This window comes from Muntiacus reevesi, chromosome 2 (assembly GCF_963930625.1).
Source record: "Muntiacus reevesi chromosome 2, mMunRee1.1, whole genome shotgun sequence".
NCBI classification, from domain to species: domain Eukaryota; kingdom Metazoa; phylum Chordata; class Mammalia; order Artiodactyla; family Cervidae; genus Muntiacus; species Muntiacus reevesi.
Window position 1 is genome coordinate 279496413 of NC_089250.1, and position 9047 is coordinate 279505459.

Genomic DNA, 9047 nt, shown 5'->3' on the forward strand with positions numbered 1-9047 from the left:
TCATCTGCATATCTGAGGTTATTGATATTTCTCCCGGCAACCTTGATTCTCCCCTGTGCTTCCTCCAGCCCAGCGTTTCTCATGATGTACTCTGCATATAAGTTAAATAAGCAAGGTGACAATATACAGCCTTGACATACCCCTTTTCCTATTTGGAACCAGTCTGTTGTTTCATGTCCAGTTCTAATTGTTGATTCCTGACCTGTATACAGGTTTCTCAGGAGGCAGGTCAGGTGGTCTGGTATTCCCATCTCTTTCAGAATTTTCCACAGTTTATTGTGATCCACACAAAGCTTTGGCATGAGACATTTAATATAGTTCCCTGTACCATACAGTAGCACAGACCCTTTCATATAGTCTTTATCACTGTGGATTCTGTTTAATGTGGTTATATCTAAAGAGTTCCCCACTTGGGAGGACCCTGAGGAGTCGGGTGGAGAGGGAGGTGGGAGGGGGGATCGGGATGGGGAATACGTGTAACTCTATGGCTGATTCATGTCAATGTATGACAAAACCCACTGAAATGTTGTGAAGTGATTGGCCTCCAACTAATAAAATAATATTTAAAAAAAAAAAAAAAAAAGAGTTCCCCCCAGCACTCATTCTGTCTGCAATGTGGATTCTCTGGTGATAAATAAGATGGGACTTTCTAATGGAGGTTTTCTGATATTTGCTGCACTCAAAAGCCCTTTCTCTAGTAAGATTTTTCTTCTATGTTGTCATCACATAGAAGCCTTTTTGTATATTGTATATTCAGGGGACAACACAAAACTGAGCCCACCTGGCCTTCTCACCTGGCCTCGTTTGAAAATGTCTCATCCTAGATTCAGTGAGCCTCAGGGGACTCCCATCTGGGACAAGCCAAAGATCAAGACATACCACTGGAGGGCTTCCTTCATGGTTCAGTGGTGAAGAACCTGCCTGCCAATGCGGTAGACCCAGGTTTGATCTCTGGTCCAGGAAGATCCCACCTGCTGAGCACCACAACTATTGAGCTTGTGTCTAAACCCTGGGAACTGCAACTAGTAAGCCCACGTGCTGTAACTACTGAAACCCGCATGTTCTAGAGCCCATACTCTGCAATCCGAGAAGCCACCGCAGTGAGAAGCCCACACACCACAACTAGAGTGTCGCCCGTTTGCCACAACCAGAAAAAAGCCCATGCAGCAACAAAGACCTAGCACAGCCAAAAAATAAAAATAAAAAGCAGTCTCATCCCTTCCATTAAAAAAAAAAAACAAAGTGGATCACTAGAAATGCAGATAGAACACGTGAGACCATAGATAAACTCCCAGAGGGAGAAAGTCCCTGGGAAAATGAGCCCTGAACACAATACGATGGTTTAGGAAAGATGATGGTCTACACTCAAGGATTGTGAAACAGAGCAGCGTCCTGTGGTCCTTCCTCCACCAGCCCCATGTCCTCTACCTGCAAAAACCTTAGCCAAAGAATAAGATTAATCAGAGAAGTGAAAAAATGCAGAAATAAAGGAAAACAGTCAAAGGAGTTCCCGCCTGCCCCACTGGCCTCCTGCACTGCAGCTGAGCCTATTCCCTGCAGAGGTCTCCGGAGGAAGGATACGAGACAGCGGCCGTCTGCAAACCAAGGAGGCCGCAGGGGCACCTAACAGCGTCTTGATCTTGGACTTCTGGCCTCCAGAAATATGAGAGGATATGTGTCTATTGTTTAGGCCATCCAGTTTGTGGTATTTTATGATGACAGGCCTGGCAAACTAGTGCTATTACCAAGTGATTTATGCATGCGCATTTGCAGAATCTCTTTTTCCTAGCTATTGGCTCTAATAAAAAAAAAAAGCTGCTGTTGCTGTGAACAGTAAAGTACAAGCATTTCTGTGGACACAGTTTTCTTTACTTCCTCTTGGCAATATACCTACAGATTACATGGCTATATCACATGATAAGTGCATCTGTCATTTTATAGAAATTGCGAGTTTTTTAAAGTGGGTTTTAACGTTTTGCATTCCACCAGTAATGTATGGGAGTTCTATTGCACTGAAGTATGTTTTGGTGTCTTGTGAATAATTTGCACTTTTCTTAGTGATTAATGATATTGATCATGTTTTCACATACTTATTACTTTTTGTTGTTGTTTCACTGTGCAGCATTTGGGATCTTAGTTCCCCAACCAGAGGTCAAACCCTTACCCCCTGCATTGGAACTGGGGAGTCTTAACCATTGGACTGGACTATAAAGAAAGCTGAGTGCTGAAGAATTGATGTTTTTGAATTGTGGTGTTGGAGAAGACTCTTGAGAGTTCCTTGGACTGCAAGGAGATCACACCAGTCAATCCTAAAGGAAATCAGTCCTGAATATTCATTGGAAGGACTGATGCTGAAGCTGAAATTCCAATACTTTGGCCACCTGATGCAAAGAACCAACTCACTGGAAAACACCTTGATGCTGGCAAAGATTGAAGGTGGGAGAAGGGGCTGACAGAGGATGAGATGGTTGGATGGCATCACTGACTCAATGGACATGAGTTTGACTAGGCTCCAGGAGTTGCTGATGGACAGGGAGGCCTGGCGAGATGCAGTCCATGGGGTTGCAGAGTCGGACACAACTGAGTGACTGAACTGAACCACTGGGCCACCAGGGAAGTCCCGTATTCACGTTACCTTCTTTGGTGAAACATGTATTCAAAAAAGTTATTTTTTAAAAATCGGTTTTCCTTATTCTTGTAAAGTTTATTTTAAAATTCTGGACACCAGTTATTAATCAGATGAAGCTTGGTTTATACTTTAAACTTTCTTCTTTCCTTTTTCTGGCCCCACCGTATGGCTTGTAGGATCTTAGTTACACAATCAGGGATTGAACCCAGGCCACCACAGTGAAAACACTGAATCAGGGCATTCCCTTAACTTTCACAAATGGGTCTTTTTAATAGCAAAGATTTCTAATTTTGAGTAAGTCTCAATTTATTATTTTATTTGGGTCTTGGTTTTTATGTCTGGTTAAAAAAAGTCTTTGTTTAACCCATGTTCAGTGAGTGCTCCTCATCCATATCTCCTATGAGATGTATAGTTTGTGTTTCAGACATTCAAGGTTACGAATTTCAGATTAATTACTAAATGACGAGATGTTGAGGGTTTCTGTTACTTTATTTTTCACATGGATGTTATCTTAGAGCATTTTGTTGAAAACATTGTTTTAGTCTTAAAATACATTGGCAATTTTATTGAAAATAGACAGTACAGGTGTGGGTCTGTTTCCGTACTCTATATATTTTGTCTATCCTTTCAACAATATTATACTTTTGTTAGTAAAGCTCTATAGTAATTCTGTAATTGATTCTTAAAATCAAACTAAAACCTCTAAAATTTGTGTTCTTTCCAAAATCTGAGTATGTTAGGTTTTTTGAACTTTCATATGAATTTTAGAATCTTTTTGTCAATTTCTACCAAAGTCACTGGGAATTTGATAGCTGTGTGAACCAACAGTACAATTACAGGAGAATAAATTAAAATATTAAGTCTTTAGGTTCAGAAACATGGTTATGTCTCAGTGAAGTTTTGTGAATTTGCTTTGTATTTGTTGAATATATTTTGTTTCATACAATCCTATATATTTCATATATTGATGCTACAGTAAGCAGTATAGTTTTTCAATTTCCAAACATTTATTGTATATTGACTTTTTATCCTGGAACCTCGATTAGTCAATTAGATCTTTTTTTTTTTTTTCAATATACAGTAAAGGGTTTTCTAAATAGATAAGCATGTCATCTGTGAATAATAGCGACTTTGGTTCTTCTTTACAATTTGCACATCACTTATTCTCTTTCTTATGTCACCAGAACAGACTCTCAGTGCAACATTACATAGAAGCTGTCAGAGTGGACATTCCTCCTTATTCCTGGTATCAGGGGGAAAGCATCCAAACTGTCCCCATTCAGTGTAATGTCAGCTTTCGGTTTCCAGTGCTACCAGGTTAACATTAGGTTAGTTTAAGAAAATTGGTTCTGACATCAATTTTCTGACACCAACTACCCAGTTTGTGTCGGTCTCCACAGCTTTAAGGGTTCAGTCCTCCACAAGAAAGTCCTCCCCACTTCAGAAAGGAGTTTCAAGTCACATTGCCCAACTGCACTTCTGGCCAGCTGGCTATAACTTCAGGAGTTCTCATGATCCCCTCAGGTTCAAGAATTGGCTAGAATGGCTCAGAGGACTAAAAGTGCTATACCTATAATTCCAGTTTTGTTATCAAGAATACAGCTCAGGAACAGCCAATGGAACGAATGCAAGGGCAAGGTATGAGCAGGTCCCAGGTGTGAAGTTTCCATGACCTGTCTCTGGGGAGTACAGACATATCACTCTCCTGCGCATCAGTGTGTTTACCAACCAGAAACCCCATCCAGTCTTGCTGTCCATCCAGTGTTTGGATCGGAATTTGATTACAGAGACACAACTGATTAGATCATGGTCACATGCCAGAACAAAACATCTAGACCCTTTTCTCTCCCAACAGGTCTGTCTGGCTCAGTTTCAAACTTTTACTCATACAGTTGATCTTTCTGGTAACCAGTCCTCATCCTGAAACTTTCTAGGGGCTTATCAAGAGTCACTCTATTAGTACCAGAAAGACTCCTATCACACCAGGCATTTCATGATTTCTCAAGCTCTGTGACAGGAACCTGGGATGAAGACCAGATATATTCATTATACCACATCTTCTAGTTAATATGGATTAAATTAATATATGTTCAATTGTTAAACCAACCTTGTGTGTGTGCATGCCAAGTCACTTCAGTCAGGTCTGACTCTTTGCCACCCCATGGACGGCAGCCTGCCAGGCTCCTCTGTCAATGGGATTCTCCAGGCAAGAATACTGGTTGCCATGCCCTCCTCCAGGGGATCTTCATGACCCAGGGATCAAACCCGTGTTCCCTACATGGCAGGCAGATTCTTTACAGCTGAGCCACCGGGGAAGCCCCTAAACCAACCTTATATTCATGATCAATATCACTAGGTTATAATCATCATCAGGAGTGTAAAACTGGCTTAACGATTCAAAGTATTTCATGTATAAATACACACACATATTTAATTCTCTAAAATTTTGTTAAGGATTTTTTTTTTTTTACATCTACACTCACACACTGATATATTTCATTACCTGGTTTTGCTCTTAGGGAACTAAGATCCCACATGCCACATGGCGCAGTCAAAAGATAAAATAATCACATATTATCCATTATGTCTCAAAGATATCTAGTGCTATACCTTCTTTCCTTGCTTACATTTATAAACATGTGATTTCTCTTTTTTTCTGATGTAATTGAAGGTGTTATCAATTCTACCAGTTTATTCAAAGTATCTGCTTTAGGAGGATTCATAGATTTTCTTGAAAAAAAAAAAAGAAAATAAAGTACATGACATTGATTCTTAATATACTGGAAAAAATACCAGTGACCTATGAGAGAGAGCAAATAAATGATATGAGCCCTGTGGCCATCTCAGGTTTCCATGAAGTTCCCAGGCCCTAATACAAAAATGCTGAGACCAGGGAGACCCCCCAAAATCATCCTGATATGAGAAAGAACTTACAATCTGGGCCTGCTAAGGTGTTTGGAGTCCAATACAGCACAGGACAAGAGAGACACACACAGAGGGTCATCTTCAAGTATTCAGCTCAGTACAAATCTGTACATATAGGTAGGGAAGGACCAGAGGTTGGGTAAGAAACATCCAAAAGGATTCAATGAAATAATTTCCAAGGCTAATGTAGAGAACAGAATAGCACCGTTCCAACCAGTTTAAGTCAGAAAGCTTAGGAAGCATAAAGCAGAAAATACAGAATGACTTGTGTGAGAAAATAGCCTTAAAATGAATGTTGCAATAATTCCACCTAAAAATGTTTGGAATCAAGATCCCAAAAGATCATACTCTAAGGAACTTAAACATGTAAAATATTGAGAATATCTCTGGGACTTCCCTGGTAGTCCAGTGGTTAAGACTTTGCCCTCCAATGAAGGGGGTGCAGGTTTGATCCCCAGTCAGGGAGCTAAGATCCCACATGCCTCATGGTAAAAAAAAAAACAAAAACAAACAAACAAAAACATACAATAGAAACAATATTGTAACAAATTAAGAAAGCCTTTCAGAAAACAGTCCACATTAAAAAAACCATAAAAATATATAAAGAATATCTACTGAAAAGCAGATATTTTCAGTACCCAAAAAAGGCAAAGGACTTCCCTTGTGGCTCAGCTGGTAAAGAATCTGCCTGCAATGCGGAAGAGCTGGGTTCAATCTCTGGGTTGCAAAGATCCCCTGGAGAAGGGAATGGCTACCCACTCCAGTATTCTGGCCTGGAGAATTCCATGGACTGTATAGTCCATGGGGTCGCAAAGAATCGGGCATGACTGAGCAACTTTCACTTGCTCAAAAAGGCAAAATGAGTACTGAATCAAAACTACACAATGTTAACAGTGTGTGACAAGGTGGGTTGTAGGTAAAAGAATATCACTATAGATAAAGAGGACCCCAGGCTTTAGTTGTGGCGTGGGGGATCTAGTTCCCTGACCAGGGACTGAACCCAGGCCCCTGCATTGGGAGTACAGAGTCTAACGCTCCAGTGGCGCCATCAGCTAGCATGCGGCATTTATACAGAGTCCTAACCACTGGGCCACCAGGGAAGTCCCAAGAGGGCCTTTTCTTAATGCCAAAGAGGTCTACTCATTAACTGGACACAACAATAGGAAATGTTTATCCACCTAATAAAAAGACACAAAGCAAATAAAAAAACAAAAATAGAATAAAAATAAACAGCACAAAGAAAAACATGATAGAACTAAACAGAAAAATAGGAAAATCCACTTTTAGAGTCAGAGATGTCAACAACCCCATTCAAATAATTGACAGAGCAGTGCCCATCCCATCAGTAAGGATATAAACTTAGACATTGTTAGTTACATTAGCTTGAGATGACATTTGTAGAAACTCTCCGCCAAACAAAAAAACAATGTACATTTATTTCAAGTTAACGTGAAACACAGGATAACCCACATTCTGGGCCATAAAGCAAATACCTATAAATGTAAATAATTCAAGTCATAATGTGTATACTTTGACTGTAATGAATTAAATTAGAAATCAATTTCCAAAAAGAAAAGCCCAAATAACATACTTCTAAAAGAACCGTGTGTCAGAAGAAAGTTAAAACAAAACTGGAAAAGGTTTAAAATAATTTAAATGAAAATACAACATATTAAATTTTGTGGGAGGTTACTAAAGCAGTTGTTACAGAGTGATTCTTAGTATTCAGCACCTATATTAGCAAAAAACCCAAAGGTTTCAAATGAAGGAACTCAGCTTCTATGCTAAAAAGTAGCAGAAGAGAAATGAAAGATAATAAAAGTAAAAGGTAACAGTAAAGTCAAAATGAGGGAAAACAAAACGGAAAAATCAGTGAAGTCAAGAAGGTCAATAAAGCTGATAAATCACTATAAAGAAAAAAAAAACACAGACATTATCAGTATAAAAATAAGAGAGGAAGCACCACTACAGATTCTACAGGTACTAAAATAATAAGAGAATAGCTTGAAAATTTTGAGTACTTAAATAAAAAACTTCACGAGAAAGATACAAACTACCAAAACTCAGAGTGTATAGGTGTGTGTGGGGGGGAGAGGGTAAATTCTACAAACCTAGGTCCACGATGGCTTCCCAGGTGGCGCTAGTGGTAAGCAATCTGCCTGCCAGGTCAGGAGACGCAAGAGAGGCAAGATTCCCTGGAGCAGGAAACGACAACCCACTCCAGTACTCTTGCCTGGAAAATCCCACGGACAGAGGTGCTGGGTAGGCTACAGTCCATGGGGTTGCAAAGAGTCAGACATGGCTGAGCGACTTCACTACACTGCTGAGAGGCAAGTTCAATCCCTGGGTTGGGAAGATCCTCTGGAGCAGGAAATGGCACCCCACTCCAGTACTCTTGCCTGGAAAATCCCACGGACAGAGGAACCTGGTGGTCTACAGAGGGAGAGTTGGACACGACTGAGTGACTAAGCATAGCACAGGTTTACTATGCAATTTTACAGTTAGAAACTTTTCCACAAAATAGACTCCAGGCCTACATACTTTACTGGTGAATTCTATCAAACAAAAAGAAATACTCTCAATTCTTCACAAACTTGTCCAGAAAATTAAAGAGCAGGAGATAGTAAACCCAAAATTACACTGATAGCAACCAAACCCAAGCATTAAAAATATCAGAACCAAAAAAGAGAGAGAGAGAGAGACTAACAGCTCTCATGAGCATAGATACAAAAATCTTCAACAACAAAAAAGAAAGAAAACCAGCATATAAAATTGAACCATGCAGAGTAGTGCATCATGATCAAATGGGGTTTACCTCAGAAATGCAAGGTTGCTTTAACTTCTGAAATCAGTCAATATAATTCCTCATTAAAAGGCTATACACAAAGGTAAAAAAAAGAAAAACAACTATGATTGTAGTCACCAGCATCCAAGAAATGCTCCCACAAATACCTACCACGTTGCATTCTCACTGTTGTAAAGTGAGTCCCCTTGCACTGTGTACCAGGTTAGTCTGTGTTATCCATCGAATAAGTCAGAAACGCTGGCACATCACTTCCAGGTTAAGGTCATAACAGAAACTGTAGTTTTGTCTTTGTGAGTTCTCTCCTGGGTCACTTGCTTTGGAACTATTTCTCTAAAGTGGAATACTTTAAGCAAAAGTATGGATGAAAAAGAATGAACTGATACACAGAACACTGATAAATCATAAAATAATTATGCAGAGTTTAAAAGGCCAGAAACATAAAAATACATTTTAAGTTATTCTATACTCACACACATTTAAAATTCTAAGAAATGAAAGCAAATCTATAGTGACAGAAAGCAAGATGAGTGGTTGTCTAGCAAGGGTGAAGGGAAGAGATAATACAAAAGGAATCAGGAAACTTGGTTTCAAAGGTGCAAACATGTATCAAAACTCAGTGGTAAAGAATCCAACAGGGGTTCAGGGATTTGATCCCTGGGTCATGAAGATCCCCTGGAGAAGGAAATG